This window comes from Spermophilus citellus (assembly GCF_964194105.1).
Source record: "Spermophilus citellus genome assembly, chromosome: 9".
NCBI classification, from domain to species: Eukaryota; Metazoa; Chordata; class Mammalia; order Rodentia; family Sciuridae; genus Spermophilus; species Spermophilus citellus.
Genome location: NC_138191.1, coordinates 3,147,648 through 3,162,159, shown reverse-complemented (window position 1 = coordinate 3,162,159; position 14,512 = coordinate 3,147,648). Strand labels below are relative to the sequence as shown.

Sequence of the window (14,512 nt, the reverse complement as noted above, 5' to 3'; positions counted from 1 at the left end):
AAGTGTTAATGAACAGCCCCCAGCAAACTTGAAGATGCTGACTCAAAAGTGCCCAGATTACTTCTTTGGCCCACCTGTGTCCCACCTCTCGGGCCTTCCCACCTACATTCCATCACTGAAAGAACTATAAAAATGGGAAACAACTGCACTTCCATGGATTCCACCTCTTGGGTCCCCTTCTTCCTCCTGGAGAAGTCTTTTCTGCTGTCCTTTAATAAACTTCTAATTTCTACTCTGACCTTGCCTTGGCCTGCTTCTCTGGTGTTATTCTTCAACATTGGGGAAGCAAGGACTGGTCACTGGTCAACAGCGGTAACAGTTACAGACTGATAATTTGCATGGTGTGTATGAAAAGAAGGAATAAATATGACTTTGGATTTCACCATTCTTGCACCAAGTACCTTGATTTAAAATTTTGTTTGGAGCAAATATTTGTGTATTGGTAAAGAGAATATTTGAACATTTCAGAATTTTATCATCTCCGGAAGCAGTAGAGGGCAAAATATCTTATCTGCCTAGAAGAAAGATTAGTTTTTGTTTGGAGGAGAAATAACAGGTGGATAGTCTTGAATGAACTCATCAATTTCTTTGGGCCAGTTCATCTTGGCCTTGAGTGGAAGAAAGCTTGGGGATCTGTGGTTTCTTGGATCGGGGGTCTCTGCTGAGTCTGTTCACTATTGTTTGAAAGCAGAGCCCATCACAAGGATCGCCTTGATACGCAATTACGTGTGACTTCTTTCCAGAATCAAGAAGGGCTGGGGGGGGGGGGGTTAAAAAGAACTTTTAAAAATTCTTCTCTTAAATAAGTCCACTACCACAAGGCTACTTGGCCAAGTGTCTCTTGAGGAAGGGGAGTGCCATCTTGCTCCCTTTGTTCCAATGACAGTTGCCGGTGCCACTGGACTTCTTCATCTGACCTGTGTCCTGAAGTTCTCTTGATAGGGTATAAGCCTTGAATGGAAAGTGGGGAGGCTCCTCAGATCCCTGTTGGAAAGTCTAAGCGAGTAAATTAGGGGATATTTTCTTTAGAAGTCCCATTTTTGTCACCAAAATTTGGACATTGCTTCTTAGACTAATTATTTTTTCCATTAAAATATTTTTTCCCTTTATTTATTTATTTGCAGACCCAGACAAACTTGACTAGAAAAGAAGCCCGGGCCGAGGTAGGGTGCGCCCGTGACGTGTCACGGACCCCGGCCAATTGGAAGGCCACGCGAGGGGGGGGCGGAAGTGACGAGCCGTATCCCTCCGCGGCGAGAGGGCCGGTGGGGGGAGTCGGCGTCTCTCTCCCCCGCGCCAGCTCCCGTACACGGAGCCGCATTCCTTGGCCCCCCCACCCCCTCCCTCGGGGCCCCCCGCCCCCCTCGGGAAAAAATCCACCCCAAATCACTCGAACCCGAGGGAGGCTTCCTTTCACCCTCGGGGAGACGAGCTTTCCACGGTTCCCTCCTCTTCGTCTCCCCCCAAGCCCCCGTCCCCTCCCCTGCTCCCACCCCCTTCTCCCAGCGCCGGGTGCAAGGTCCCTTTAAGGCGACGGCGCCTTCCTCGGGTCAGACTACCGGCGGCGACGACCACGGGAGGTGAGTGAGCGCGGAGCCTTGGCTATCCCCACCCCCTCCTCCCGGGGGTTCCGTTATCTTTTCGCCCGGCGCGGCGTTCTGAGGCGAGACAATGAGAGGGGGATGGGCGGGCGCGCGGGTGGGGGCGGGGGTGCGGCGCGCGCCCGCCCACCGCGAGTGGCGGCGCGGCCCGTGGCAGGGGCGGCCGTGCGGTGCGGCGCGTGAGCGCGCGTGTGTGTGCGTGCGTCCCGGGTCGTGGAGCCGTGCGGCGGCCGGCGGCAGAGGCCCCTGCCAGCCGGCCGCCGGCCACCCCCGCCCCCCGGCGCCCGCCGCGGCGCGCGCGCGCGCACTCGCGCCCCACGGTCCCGCACACACCGACGTCCCCACGCACGCCCGGCGCGAGCGTCTCGGAGGAGTGGGCGGCGCGGGCGCGGGCGGCGGCCCGCTGGGGAGGGGCGGGGCGCGGCGGGGGCGCGGGCGGCGGCGAGACGGCGCGACGCTGCGGGAGGGGCGGCGCGGGGCGAGGCCGCGCGGGAGGAGGGCGGCGGCCCGGTCCGGTGGGGGCTCCCGCCCCGCCCCCCGGGAAGGTGTGGGGCGCCGGTAGCGCGGGAGCGGAGTGGTGGCCGGGCCGACCCCCGTTACGTAACCGCCGCCCGCGCCCCCGCCCCCCGGACTCGGCGACTGCGGCGCGTTGACAGCCTCTGGCGTCGCCCCCCTCCGGGGTCTCCGAGGACGGCGCCGTGATTTCTAAAAGGGGACGGGGCAGAGTGTCGTTATTTTCTGGTGATTATGTCCTGCCGCGGTGGCGCCATGTTTCTCCCAAGAACTATTTTCTCGAGATCCTGGCACCTACTGAAAGGAAGTCGTGTCGTGGAGCCACCTGCCTTCCTCCCTCTCGGTGCTGCCTGTAACGCGGCAGGTTCCCTGGTCCCTTGCTCAGGCCTCCTTAGCCCAGAGAAGGAGCCAGGAGTCGGGAGCGTCGCTTGGCCCCGGCGCCTCGCGACGCGGGTTGCGCGCGGGTTGCGTTATGAGAACAGTCGGACGTAGCCGTCCCCACACTTGGACACCTCCCGCTGCAGGGAAAACGTCACCGAGGGGGATCTGACTTCTGAGGGAATTCTCTCTACGAGACCAGGGGAAGGGAGCGGGTTGCCGTTCGGTGGACAACAATGGATTTCTAGACTGTTGCTGGGGGACTGGGAACTTGGACCCCAAACTGGAACCACTTATTTAGCATAATCATTCTTAGCTGAAGGGTGCACAGAGAGTACCTTCATCCCCGAAATTGGAGTGGGGTGGGGAGGGAGTGCTATCTGCATTTTTAATGGGCCACCTGATTATAGGAACCACTACGTTGAGAATTGGTCTCTCATAAAGGTGATCAGAATATAATGTGAAAACAAATGGCAATCTTTTCACTTGGTTTCCTGCATCTCAAACTGAAGGAGCCAACTGCATGAACGGGATTTTGTTTCCACTCCCATCTTGAAGTAGTGGAAAGCACTTCACAAAAGTGTGGCCTGCTGACCCCTAGGAATCCCCCTTGAACCCTTTAGGGGGAGGCTCAAGGCCATACCATTTTCAGAATCATACTAAGACACTTTCGCTAACATTTCCACTGATGGCTCAAAAGTAGTGCTAGTTAAAAACTGCTCTGGTGCCTTAGCCCAGAGCAAGGCACTAGCTAGCACCAGACTCTACTGTGGCAAGGAGAGTGTCCTTGACCAAGCAATAAAAACTATTAATGTTATCAAACCTTAGCTTTCAGTACATTTTAAGAATTTCTAAGACGAACTGAGAAGCAAGCATAAATGATTGATGCTGTGTATGGAGGTATGATTGTTGTCATGAGGAAAAGCATATTGAAATGGCACTTTTACTTGAAAACTATAGTTTTCACACTTGGGTATTTGGCAATGTTTTCTTGAAAGTGAATGAAATGAGTTTGTCTCCTCTAGGAAAACAATTGTCAGTATTTGTTACCAGAGATAAAATTTAAGTGAAAACTAGGATTTTTAAGAAAGTTGACAGCTTGAGTTTTACAGCTTACCAGTACTTAAAAAAGATTTTTAAAATAGTAGTAGTTAACAACTGTGATTTTTAAAAAAATGTATAATGAAATATGTCTCTTAAATATGGGCATAATCAAGTAAATCTATATTTTCCAAATGACTAGTGCATGTTATGAAAATACAAGTTACACCAGTGGATTTTAATGTAACAAGATATGAAAAAATAATTAATATGGTTTCAGATTCCAATATGCAAAACTATTCTTTAAGAAAACTATTATTTATTGGCTTTAGTATTTATCACTATTCGTTGTTAACTGAAAAGTTTATTGAAATACTTCTCTCAGCCAGGTGCATACCTGTGATCCCAGGTCTAGGGAGGAGCATCGCAAGTTTGAGGTTAGCCTCAGCAACTTAGCAAGTTCGAGGTCAGCCTCAGCAACCTAGTGAGACCCTGTCTCAAAGTAAAAAATAAATAGGCTGGAGATGCAGCTTAGTAGTTAAGCACCCTGGAGTTCAATCTCTGAAGCAAAACAACAAAACAAAAACCTTTTCCACTTTAATCTGGACAGTGCCAGATTTTCATTATGTACTTAACCAAAACAACATATAAGCAATAGACTGATAGCAGAAGCCGCTATGAGAAAGCTAGTAAGTTATGTCTCCTGTTAAGGTAGACATGAAAGGATTTACAAACATGTAAAGCACTGCTACTTTTTAGTTTGGAAAGAAAATAGTGACTTTTTGTTGTGAATATGACCATGTAATGGATTTGTTTTTTAATGTGCCTATAACTATTTTAAAAATTCATTTTAATTTCTAATGTGGTAAATGGCGGAAAGTTGTAACCCACATAAATACAAAAAATATTTGGGGTCATAAATGATTTTGAGACAAAATTTTGAGAATTTAAAATAACTTCAAATTAGAGAATCATTGGGCATGTCCTGTGCTTTTGCTCTCCAGATCATCAAAATCTGCCTCTATTTAGAACCCTCTGGAGAATTACATATGCTAGTTGGAGTTAATAATGGAAAAAGCAATGACTAGGGGAGGAGTTACAGAGCAAAAAATTATGGTTTGAGCTAGGTGTGGTGGTGAACATCTACAATCCCACATACTGAGATCTAAATGGGCTGAGGCAGGAGAATCATACAATTTAGGCAGACTCTATCTCAAAATAAAAAAGGCTGGGGATGTGGCTCAGTGGTAGAGCATCCCTTGGTTCAATCCTTAGTACCAAAACAAACCCCAGCAACAACAACAAGAAACAACTTTGGTTTGAATCCTGGCTGGATTTGTTTTGTTTTTGTTTTTTTTTTTGGGGGGGGGATACTGAAGATTTAGCCCAGGGGCACTTTGCCACTGAGAACTACATCCTCACCCCTTTCTTAGGTTGAGACAGGATCTCATTAAGTTGCTAACAACCTGACTAAATTGCTGAGCTGGCCTCTTAACTTGGGATCCTCCTGTATCAGCCTCCTGAATCACTGGGATTACAAGTGTGTGCCACCTCGCTCAGATGCTTGTGGTCTCTCTCAACCTCTGTTTTGACTTTATCTGTAAAAAGTGATACTTGGGACATAAAATTGGAATGAGAATTCATTGAGATATAATATAAAGTGCATAACAATGCCAAGCATATCACAGTAAAATAAAACATTTCCAGATGATATTTCTATTCTCCAGATTGTTTTTTTTTTTTTTTAATTAACTTTTGTTAGGGGTGGCTTAAATTACAAACCCTAGGGCTGGTTGCTAGCTTCACCATAATTGTCAATATGGTAAAACTTTGATAGATTCTTTGGTATTCTGGTTTGTAACATAAAACCATAAATACAAGAATGTATTTTTTCACTGTAACTGAGAGGAAGAGAGAGACAGACACTGACTAACCTATTGTTAGGATTTAGCAGTTCTAAATGAAATTGAGGAAGTAGAAATGAAATATATCTTTATTTATTTTACATCTATTTATTTAGCAATACTTGGAACTGAACCTAGGGCCTCCAGCACACTAAGCAAGTGTTTTTCTACTGATCTATACCCCCAGACCAGAAATGAAATTTAGACAACCAGCAGTGAATAAATTTTTTCCATGGGAAATGAAAGGGACTCCTGGATATTGAACCCTCTTAAAATAGAGGAATTACTGCTTACTTTAGTTGTTAGTTTTTTAGTAAAGAGTACCTAACCTAGGGCTGGGGATGTGGCTCAAGCGGTAGCGCGCTTGCCTGGCATGGGTGTGGCCCGGGTTCGAGCCTCAGCACCCCATATAAACAAAGATGTTGTGTCCGCCAAAAACTAAAAAAAATAAATATTAAAATTCTCTCTCTCTCTCAAAAAAAAGTACCTAATCTAATTAATGTTTGGGTACTTCTTGATAATGGAACTTATGGCCAGACAAGTAGAAAGTATTTTGAGTTTGGAAATATCAGACAGGTTTTTAAGGTTATTTTAAACCCCATTATGACTATTTATATTTAAGATACTTAGGCTGGGATTGTGGCTCAGTGGCAGAGTGCTTGCCTCACATGTGTGAGGCACTGGGTTCAATCCTTAGCATCACATAAAAATAAGAATATTGTGTCTATCTATAACTAGAAAAATATTTTTTAAAAGATATTATAGCAGTTAGATGCTAGGAGGGACAAAATGGGCCATGCAAAAGCTTTTTATTACATATTTAACTATAATTAGTTTTATAGCCAGATACAAATACAACCTTACAGGTTTTCTGGAATTAATCCTTTTTAAATCCAAAAGTTTGGTAACTTGAAAAATAAATTGCATTTATTTTTAGGATTAGCATTGCTTAGTTTTCAACCCTGGAGTAAGACGGGGTGGTATTCTTAAGATTTTGCCTGTAGTCCCAAGTACTTGGGAAGTTAGACAGGAGGCTCGCGTGAGCCTAGGAGTTCAAGCCTAGCCTGGGCAATATAGGGAGACTGCGATCTCAAAAAAAGAGAAGATTTTTATTTGTTTTTTTAAAAAATACTTTTCCTGTTCCAAATGTTCTTTTTATCTTAATTTATGGGCAGGTATGTTCTAGCAGTGAATTGAAAATGTTAGATTACTAAGATGTCAAATGATTAATGGAAGAAGGTAATGTTCATCTCACCATATCTCCTATATAATTTACTTTAGGTTCATCTCTTATTTATTTTTTACCTTTTAAAAAATGAAACTTGCTCCTAGAAACAAAAAAAGTGAACAGAAAATTTGACCATCTTACCAATTATTTAGTAAATGCCAAAAAGATAATAACAGAATATAGTATAAAGATACCAGTTAGGGTCTGATTAAGTAGTCCCCTCCTCCAACTTTGTATTGAGAAAAATTCATGCATGTAAAAATGGTGAAAGAATACAAGAAATACTTTTGATAAACCTACCATATAGACACAATGATTATTGATATTTTGGCATGTGCCAAATACTTTAAAAAGAGGGGATATTTGTATCTATAAGAAAATCAAAAATACCTATTTGCTGAAACACTTGAAAGTCACACTTGGACTGGGGTGGTGGCTCAGTGGTAGAGTGCTTGCCTAGCATGTGTGAGGCACTGGGTTCGATTCTCAGCACCACATATAAATGAATGAATAAAATAAAGGTCCATTAAAATCTAAAAAAAAAAAGTCACACTTGACATGTCCACTAAACATTTGTGTGTTTGCTAGGCAAATACTTTGTCCTACATAGCTATTATACTGTTATCTAAGAAAAATAAATCCTGAATATCATCTGGTGTTTAATCTGTATTTAACAGTTGTACTCAAAATGTCTTTAATAGCAGTGTATGAATCGTGATTAATAAAGGTTGACATGTTGTATTTGGTTATGTCTCTTTAGTTTCTTTTAATCTAGAATGGTCTTCCCAGTTTGTGTGTGCCTGTATATGGGTGAGTGGATGTAAGTGTGTAGCAAGAGAAAGATTGATATATATCTTTTTTAATTTTATTTTTTGTTATAGGTGGACACAATATCTTTATTTATTTATTTATTTTTAATGTGATGTTAGGATCAATTTTTTGGTTCTGGGGATTGAATTCAGTGGTGTTCATCACTGACCCTTATTTATTTATTGATTGGTTGGTTGGTTCTGGGGATTGAATCCAGTAGTGTTCATCACTGACCCTTATTGACTGATTAATTGATTGATTGATTGGTTCTGGGGATTGAATCCAGTGGTGTTCATCACCGACCCTTATTTATTTATTTATTTATTTATTTATTTATTTATTTATTTATTTTGAGACAAGGTCTCTTACTAAGTTGCTCAGGCTTGCCTTGAACTTTCTTTTTTTTTAAATTTTTTTTTTAATATTTATTTTTTAGTTTTTCGGCGGACACAACATCTTTGTTTGTATGTGGTGCTGAGGATCGAACCCAGGCCGCATTCCAGGCGAGCACGCTACCGCTTGAGCCACATCCCCAACCTTGCCTTGAACTTTCAATCCTCCTGACTCGGCGTTCCCAGTAGCTAGGATTCCTGCATGACTGGCAGACATTGACATTTTTCAAAAGACCAACTTAGTTGTTTTATAGACTGTCATATCTTCTGGGTTTGTTTATTTCCTTATGGAAAGTTCTGCCTTTGGATTTATTTCGTTTAGTTCCCTGTAGCAATGTTTACTTGTTCCTCATTGCCATATTTCCTGTGCACTTCAAGTTAAATTTCAGTGCTTGGTTCAGGTTAAACATTATTGTTGGGAATAAATACTCCACAAGTAGGTTTTGGCTTTTGTTTGTTTGGTTTTTACAGAAAGAACAAACCACAGAACTAATGATTAAATTTAAATTTGGATTATTTGGCAGTAATTTGAATTGTTGGCTAACATTTTTCTACTTAAACCTATTATCATAAACTCAGGCTTTTGAGATGTAGAGCTATTATTCTGACTTTTGAGTTCATGCACAACCATGAGATTTTTTTTTTTTAAAGAGAGAGAATTTTTTAACATTTATTTTTTAGTTTTCGGCAGACATAACATCTTTATTTGTATGTGGTGCTGAGGATTGAACCCAGCGCTGTGCGCATGCCAGGTGAGCATGCTACCGTTTGAGCCACATCCCCAGCCCCACAACCATGAGATTTTGAGAAAGAACTCAGAAAAAGGTTTGCAGGTGTCATTTTGGTTCACTGCCCTCTGAGAAAATGATTTAGAGGTTGAAAGAGCAACAAGAACTCATATATGAAGCAAAAGCAACCCATAGATGAGGGGGAGGGGCATACACACCTGTAGTTCTAGCTATTTGGGAGGTTGAAGCAGGAAGAAAGCAAGTTTGAGGATAGCTTTGGCAATTCAGTAAGATCCGGTCTCAAAAACAGCTGGGGCTATTGCTCAGTGGTAGAGTACCTCTGATGGGATCCCTGGTACTGGAGGAAGGGACAGCAGCCTATAGAGGAAATGAAAAGGGCAACAACTAGAAAGATTTTAAAAGGGTGCCTTAGACAAAAAGGCTTGGAAATTATTTTCACAAAAATTATTTTACTAGTCGATAATGATGGTAACAATCAGAACCATAATGGTAGGCCTGATGATGCTCCAGTTTTATTAGGAGAAACTCTGTACTTAGGCAAGAATGACATGGAAGCTGTCAAGTGAATATGAAGAGAAAATCAGTTTCACAGGTAAATGATTATAGGGTGAAGCAAACTAGGAATATATGGGTTTTATAAAAGTTTTTTTACTGTAAGGATACAACCATTTTAACTGTTAAAAGGAACCATATTTTACTGTGTTACAGAAAATAAATATTTTTAAAAGAAATTATTCCAGGTGTGATGGTGGATGACTATAATCCTATTGGCTTGGGAGGTGAGACAGGAGGATTGCAGGTTCAAAGCCAGCCTCAATAACTTAGTTAAGCCCTTAGCAACTTAGGCACTGTCTCAGAATTAAAAAGGCTGGGGATATGGCTCAGTGGTTAAGTGCCCCTGGCTTCAATTCCTGTTACACCCCTGCCCTCCCCCCCCCAAAATTTTTTGTGTATAGAATGTAGGATGATTTTGTTTTTCTTTTTTAAGTTTCCCTCTTATTCAGAACATGTATTCAGTTTGATCAGGGTTTCTCGATCTTGGCACTAACCTTAGTCACTGTGAACTGGATAAAATGCTGGTAGCATCTTCTTCACCCAGTTATGACTGCCAAGAATATCTCACAGACACTGCCATACATCTTCTGAAGGTCAAAATTGACCCTGAGTTAGTTAAATTCCACTCGGTACCTATGAAGATTCCTTAATGATGTCGTTTATAATCTAGATTTCCCTTTACATAAACTATGTACAGTTGTTGAATCTTTTCTGCAGATATACTGCACAGCATGGGTTCTCCCTGATATATGTTGGAGAATACTGGAATCTGATGAGTTTTTTTTAGCTCTACTGGAAATTTTATCAAAAGTAGAAATTTGGAAGTCAAGTTATAGACTTTTAGCTCTAAATCTTGAACACCCCCAAACACATCATACATTTGCTTAGAAAAAGTCCTTATTGGTTGTATAGTATAGATAAGTTTTTGTTAGTAGTAGTTGAGAATTTTGTTTGATATTTTTGTGGTAATCTCTGTATCATGGTGGTTAAGGAAAGATGGTCTTAAAAATTACTTGCTAAAAGGCTTTATTAAATATCCCTTGGTTAGCCTTTTTTCACCCTCTTCCCTTACTGGAACTCAAACCTAAGGCTTTGAGCAACTAGGAAAACACTACTGAGCTATACTTTCAGCTCTTTTTAAAGATGTTGAGACAGGGTCTCACTAATTTGTCCAGGCTGGCCTCAAATTTGATCTTCTGCTTCAACCTCTGAATTAAAGTTGAGATGGGATTTACTAAGTTGCTGTGGGTCTTGCTAAATTGCTGAACCTGGCCTTGAACTTGTATTCCTCCTGAATTGCTGGGATTACAGGCATACTATGCCTCCTTGCCTGACTTTTATTTTGAGACTGGAAGATGGAATCTCACTGAATTGCCCAGGCTAGCCTCAGACTTTGTATCCTCCTGCCTCAGCCTCTGAAATTGCTAGGGTTACAGGTGTACATACCACATCAGACAAAATTTATTGATTGCACATAAATTATGCCAAAAGGGAAAAAGATCTAAATATTAGGGAGAAGGAAAGGAAATACACACAGTTAGACTAGTGTAAGTGTTGAAGCAATAATTATTTAATTAGTGTAGGTTACACATAAAACTGAAGCCAGGTGCTATAGCACATGCTTGTGATCCAGTGACTTGGAGGCTGAGGTAGGAGGATCACAAGTTCAGGGCCAGCCTTAGCAATGCAACTTAGTGGGACTTTGTCTCAAAATAATAAAAAAGGGCTGGGGTATAGCTGAGTGGTAGAGCCCCCTGGTTCAGTCCTTAGTGCTGGAGGTGGGGGGACGGGTTTAGGAGAAATATTATTTTTTTAAGTTTCTAAGACATGTTATTTGTGGATATGGAATTTTTCCACACATAATATAGGAGCAAAATTGATGACACTGACTTAACAGTTGGGTGTTACCGTGGAGGTAGTTTATATTTAAAATGACTAGAAAGGCCTTTAACATCTAGGTTCTGGTCTTAGAAATCATTCCCCTCAAATATCAGTCCTTGGATAATTGGCTGATTCTAGTCTGGGACAGGAAATGTATGAGATGAGTGTGTAACATCTATTCAGTAGCAAGGATTTTATCAGTTACTGGTGTTGTGGGTGAAAGGGCTCAGGAGCCAAGGGAAGATGTTCTCAATGGCCAAAATGAACATTTTGAGGACCAGTAAAGGTAACTGCATGGATCAAAACATTAAATGTTTAAATTGTGATATTGTAATAGTAGTTTGTGAATGAGCTTATTGGTTACTTTGGATGCTGCTGAATCAACTCATTTTGAAAAATGATAAAGGGAAACTTTACCACTTTAAGGGTAAAGGGAAAGAATCAAGAAGAATAGAGAATCAAAACTTTTCCTGTATGAACTATAACACTTGAGAACCAAATAGTAGGTATGGGTTTTTATTTTATTTATTTATTTATTTATTTTAATGAAAGTATTCTATTTGTAAATATAGAAGGAATGATAGATTTAAAACTGATTTGATCTACAAATTCCATTCATATATGAGTTTGTCAGGATGAACCCAACTACTGTGTATAATTATAACGTTCTAATATTAAATTGTTTTTTAAAGAGAGAGAAGAGAGAGATAATTTTTTTATATATATTTATTTTTTTAGTTTTCAGCAGACACAACGTCTTTGTTGGTATGTGGTGCTGAGGATCGAACCAGGGCCGCTCGCATGCCAGGCGAGCGCGCTACCACTTGAGCCACATCCCCAGCCCTAAATTTTTTTTTTTTTAAAGAGAGAGAGAGAGAGGAGAGAGAGAGAGAGAGAGAGAGAGAGAGAGAGAGAGAGAATTTTTAATATTTATTTTTTAGTTCTCGGCGGACACAACATCTTTGTTTGTATGTGGTGTTGAGGATCGAACCCTGGCCGCACGCATGCCAGGTGAGCACGCTACCACTTGAGCCACATCCCCAGCCCTAAATTAAAAAAAAAAAAAGATTGTATGTAGACATTGAATATGTCTCCTAAAAGAATAAAGCACCACCCCAATGAGTAGTCTTGGAGGAAAATAAAAGTTAGACTTGCATCATGACTCTAGATCCAGCTATCAATTTTCAGGGCATACAGAGAACAGAGGTGCTTGTTAAATACCACTTGTATGTGATCAACAGTATCTAGACTTTTGGAAACTACAGGAGGTGACCTGGTTCTTTAACAAATAAATTGCAAGGAAAAAAAAAAGATGAAGGAAGATGACCTATAGCTCGAGATTTAAGAAACTTACCAGATAAGCAAATGTGTGGATGTTATTTGGATTCTAATTCAAACAAACTTAAAAGTATGCTATTTGAGAGCATTTGAAATTTGAATGTAGACTAGATATTTGACATTAGGCATACAATGGTACTGATTTTTTAAAAAAATTTTTAAAAATTTTAGTTGTCAATGGATCTTTTATTTTATTTATTTATATGTGGTGCTGAGGATTGGACCCAGGGCACATGCCAGGCAAGTGCTGTACAACTGAGCCACAACTCCAGCCCATTTTAAATTTTATTATTTTTATTTATTTACTTGAGGTACTGGGGATTGAACTCTATGGGCTTTGTACCACTGAGCTACATCCCAGCCTTTTATGTTTACTATTTTATTTTGAGATAAGGTATCACAAAATTGCCCAGCATTTGGATCACTGAGGCTATCCTAGAATTTGGAGATCCTTCTGCCTCACCCTCCTGAGTAGCTGCTTATAATAGGCAGAGGCCATTGCACATAACTTGAATTTATTTTTTTAAGTTTCTAAGACATGTTATTTGTCTTTTATAGCTACATACCAAAATATTTATGAATATATTTGAAACTTGCTTCAAAATGATTGGAGGGAAGTAAGAGATGTAGATTAATTCAAGGTTAATTTTGAGTTGATAAGATACCCAGCTTCCAAAATTGACCACTTTTGTATTTAATAAAAATTTAGATATCATTAAAAGTAGCTGAGGGCCTTGGGACCTGTAGCTCAGTGTGGTAGAGACCTTAGTTTGCCAAGTGAAAGGCCTTGGGTTAAATTTAAAGAGGAAGAGGAGGAGGAGGCAGAAAGGGCCATTGGTCTTGATTTGGAGATTCATTCTTGTATGATAAGAATTTGCCCTTCACCAGTTACAGTGTGAGTCTCAAATTTACTGCCCCTATCCAAGCCCCCCACCCTGACTCCCCGCCCCAGCACTGGGAATTGAACTCATAGGAGTGCTCTACCATTGAGCTACACTCCCCCATCTTTTTTTTTTTTTTTTTTTTCGGGCAAGGTTTCTAAATTGCCCAGGTTACTCTGGAACTTGGGATCTTCCTGCCTCAAACTCCTGAGTTGCAGGCACGTACCACTATGCCCTGCCCAAATTTTCTTCTTAATGTAGCAGTATGCTCAGTGTATGCTGATCTTTAGTTTCTTAAACCCACTTTTATCGTATTTATTTGTGTATGCGTGTGTGTATGTGTGTGTGTATGTATGATTGAACTCAGTGATGCTCTACCACCAAACTACATCCCCAGCCCCTTTTTATTTTTTATTTTGAGATAGGATCTTGCTAAATTGCAGATGCGGGCCTCAAACTTGCTTTCTTCCTGCCTCAGCCTCCCCAGTATTCAGTAGCTGGAATTGTAGGCATGTTTACCATTCCGGGCTGTCTGGCAATTGAGAAGAAGATATAAGAATATCCTTAAATTGAGTAAAAATTCCTTTACACACCCTCCTCCCCACTCTCCTCTTTCCCACCCTCCTCTTCCTTCTCTGCTTCCTCCTCCTGTTCTTCTAGTATGATAAGTATCCAAGTGTCTTTATAGCAAAATAATAGAGTGGTGGTGGGGAATTCAGTTTTGTTTTTTTCCTTATGAAAAATTAAAGATTTGGTGTAGAAAGAGGTTAACCAGGGGCTGGGGTTGTGGCTCAGTGGTAGAGCATTTGCCTGGCAATGTGTGAGGCCCTGGGTTTGATTCTCAGCACCACATAAAAATAAACAAATAAAGTTTAAAAAAAAAGAGAGAGAGAGAGAGAGATTGTAGACCAGTTAAAATCAAGTTCAACACTTTACCAATTAAAACTGTTTCCCAAACTGCACCTGGTAGTAACTAACTCAGTGGGGCATTGAAGAATATTTTAAATTTTCAAGAGAAACAATGCCATCTGTTGGGCATTGCCCAAACTACTGCTATCAGGTTGTATGAACCTAATGACTTAATAAACATGGTGGTTCAGTTGTTTTGTTTTGTTTTTGGCTAGTGGATGTGGTGAAAAAACTACTGAGACACTAAGGGCACCAAGAGCCTTTGCAGTAAAGGCTTTGTTTGAACATTGAGCAATAATACTGTTCCTATTCTAAGACAGACTGAACCTTAG

At 41.2% G+C, this 14,512-nt stretch overlaps 1 protein-coding gene across 11 annotated transcripts in view; it reads left to right on the top strand.

Moving 5' to 3' along the window:
• The first annotated feature begins 1,250 nt into the window (after positions 1-1,250).
• POGZ (pogo transposable element derived with ZNF domain) overlaps positions 1,251-14,512 on the top strand; it is a 50,622-nt gene continuing 37,360 nt past the window's right edge. For 10 of the 11 annotated variants that reach the window (XM_081308827.1, XM_081308834.1, XM_081308833.1 and 7 more), the window contains exon 1: positions 1,251-1,580. The gene's annotated coding sequence lies outside the window, so the exon portion shown is untranslated. Of the gene's footprint in view, positions 1,581-13,407; positions 13,490-14,512 lie in introns of those variants that run through there. The other variant, XM_081308828.1, reaches the window with a different exon arrangement.